Source organism: Nannospalax galili, unplaced genomic scaffold (genome assembly GCF_000622305.1).
Source record: "Nannospalax galili isolate Female #2095 unplaced genomic scaffold, S.galili_v1.0 scaffold91, whole genome shotgun sequence".
Lineage (NCBI taxonomy): Eukaryota > Metazoa > Chordata > Mammalia > Rodentia > Spalacidae > Nannospalax > Nannospalax galili.
The window spans coordinates 3,469,834-3,473,159 of record NW_008332583.1 but is presented as its reverse complement, the minus strand read 5'-3'; positions in this window follow the sequence as shown (position 1 = coordinate 3,473,159).

Genomic DNA, 3,326 nt, shown 5'->3' with positions numbered 1-3,326 from the left:
TCTGTTTCCACCAGTTTCCTTTAAGACTAAGCGCATCTCTATATTTAAAAGCTATCTCTTAAGAGAATATAGTTCTTCATAATTTCTTAATATATTCTGAAATCTTTATCTTTTAATTAGGATTCATACATCCCACTAACACTTAATATAATTATGGATATGTTTGCGTTTAATAGTACAGTTTACCAGCTGTTTTGTTAGCATTCCTGCTGCCTGCTCCTTGTTTTTTCTCCTTTTCTGCAATATCTTTATGTTGTTTTTTAAAAATTGAGGTCTATGTTATCTCTATTCACTTTTTTTCTTATTGGTTGTTCTAGGGATTACATATATATTCTTGATCTTTTACAATATTATTAAAATTAATTTTATACTATGTCACATAATATTTGAAAAATTTATACCTATGTAAGTCCGTTTGCCATCTTCATTTCTTTATGCGTCATGCCACACGGACTACATCTACATCCACTGCATTATAAACACTAGGAGATAATGCTCTAAGTATTGTTCTATGTATTTTGAAATTTAAAATTTTATTTTTATTATTTGTGTGTGTGTGTGTGCGTGCGCACACGCAAGCATGTGTACATGCTTGCGTCTGCGTCTGTGTGAGTAAATGCCACATGTATGTGACTGCCCATGAAGGCCAGAAGATATTGAATGACCCATTGGGACTGGAGTGACAGGCAGGTGTGAGCTGCCAGGTGTGGGTGCTGGGAACCAAACTCAGGTCCAGTGGAAGACAAGTACTCTTAACTGTTGAGCCATCTCTTCAGCTTGTATTCTGAAGATTTTAAGATGGAAAAATAGCCTTTTATACTAGAAAGTCTGGTATTTTCATTCCTTCTTGAACATGTAAGAGTCTCTGTGATGTATCTCACTTCAGTCTGAACATCATCCTTTCGTCTTTCCTGTAGTGCAAGTCTTTCAGCTATGACGTCCACATTTGTTTTCCCTGGAAATGTCTTTGTTTTCATTCTTAAATGTCTACAGTTGAACTCCGCAGACAGCAGGAATCTCAGGTTCCTGCTGTTGGTTTTGTCTTTACTTTTTTTCTCTGTATTTTAAAGATATCTTTTTATTTCCCCTTTTGGCTGGTGAGGTAGTTCAGCAGATTAAGGCTCTTCCTGCCAACCTGACTTCCTGAATTCAGTCCCCGAGACCTACAATGGTGGGAGGAGGGAAACAATTCCTACAAATTGTCCTCTGGCCGCCACATGTACAACCCCCACATTTTCTTTAACTATCATTTTTTCCTAACCTCTGTGACTTCTGAAAAGAAGCCAGTGCTCATTTAAAGCAACATTCTGAAAACTATATCATGGCTACTATCAAGATCTTCTTTCTATAGTTGGGGCTCAGCAGTGTGAATAAGAAAGTGTTGAGGTCCAGTGTTCAAGTCCCAGTGTCCTTCAGATTTATCCCATTTACACCGAAGGAAGGGTGGAGTGGGAAGATCTATATTATGGCATCTGTAGTAATGTCACGTCCAGTAGGGCAGACATACACATAAAAGTAGTGGAGACAATTAAAAACACTTGAGAAGTATTCCTTTGCCTTTCCTAACTCCGTAATATCAACCCATTAGCTCATCTGAAATAGTTTCAGAAGAAATACCAGTCAGAACTGCTGCTTCCTTGATCATCGTGCCAAGTACATTGGAAGACACAGCTTAAAGTTGAATGATAAAATATCACTCAGGGGGCTGGAGAGATGGATCAGCAGTTAAGAGCACTGGCTGCTCTTGCAGAAGACCTGGGTTTGATTCCTAGCACTCACATGATGACTAACAACTGTCCCTGACTCCAGTTCCAGGACCCTCTTCTGACCTCTGTGGGCGTTTTCAGAACATGGGTGCACTTACATACATGCAGGCAATACACTCATAAAATTAAAATAAAAAAAATAAAAATTTTTTTAATAAAAAAGCAATGTAGCCGGGCATAGTGGTGCACACCTGTAGTCCTAGCAACTTGGGAGGCAGAGGCAGGCAGATCTCTGTGAGTTCAAGGCCAGCCTGGTCTACATAGTGAGTTCCAGGCCAGCTGGGGCTATAGGATAAATTATATAATCTTAAAAAATATCAATCAGATTTAGCCCTTAGACTGGCAGCATTTTCTCTCAAAGCAATGAGGTTTGTACCAACCATGCCTCCAAAGATTCTCTGCGTGATACTTTCTCATGTCATTTTTTCTCACCGGTATGGTCTCAGATATCCCTACTTCTGACTCATTGGCATGGTAATAGGTAATACTCTAAGAGAAATAAAATACTTAAAATCCTTCAGTCCCAAAATACAGTAAGTGTACATCTCCTTCCTTCAATATTTTGACGTCCATGTATTGAATGTTAATAATTATGATTTCCACGTTCTGAGAGCTTCTGCGTGCATAGTACCTTCTAACCTCTTTGCATAACATACTTGAATCCTTCACAACCATTCTGTGAAGTAATTCATAAGTTTAGTCTCATTTTATGGAAGAAAAACCAGAGCTCAGAGAGGTTAGGGGGGTTGACTAAGATCAAACAGCAAACAGCAAAAATCTCACAGAAATAACAAAGAAAGAGTACTTGAAATCATTAGGCAATGTCCTTCCCTGATAAGAGAGCAAGGCCACGTCTTTTTAAGCACAGACACATAAGTGAGGTCTCTAATACGCTAAGGTAGCCTATCCTTACTCTTCTCCAATAACTGGTGATATTAAAAATGCTACCCTTCCACAACTTCCATGCTTTTATATTGCATGCTTTCATGGTGTTATCATTGCTGTTGTTAAAGAGCCTTGCTTCAGGGGTTAAAACACCAAACAGTACAGCACTAGCACAAGTTACATGGCCACACTCGGAGACATGGAATTCCAGTGTTCCGTTTTAACTCACTGTATTTACTGTTTTGCAGGGAACCTCTTTCGACAGGCAGGACATCCAGGATATCCACCAAGGATAAGTCACGTATGTGAGGAAATAAAAACACCCTGCTTTATCACACCCCAGCCTGCATTCAGTGCATGTGTCAGGATGACAGCAGTGTCTCACAGTCCTAGAAATTCTAGAGGTAATCCTGCCCAACACGATAAACTTTGCATAAACCCATGGGTTTCAAATGATTGTGGAATGGGAGCAAGGACAGTAGGCACATGACAGAAACTGGATGCAAGAGACAGTGTCTGAACTGGAAGCAAGACAAGTCTTTGTCTTTTTCTTGTGTGGCTGTTAAATTTATCACCTGTCTGTCTGTCTGTCTATCTATCTATCTATCTATCTATCTATCTATCTATCTATCTATCATCTATCTTCTATCTATCTATCATTTATCTATCTACCCA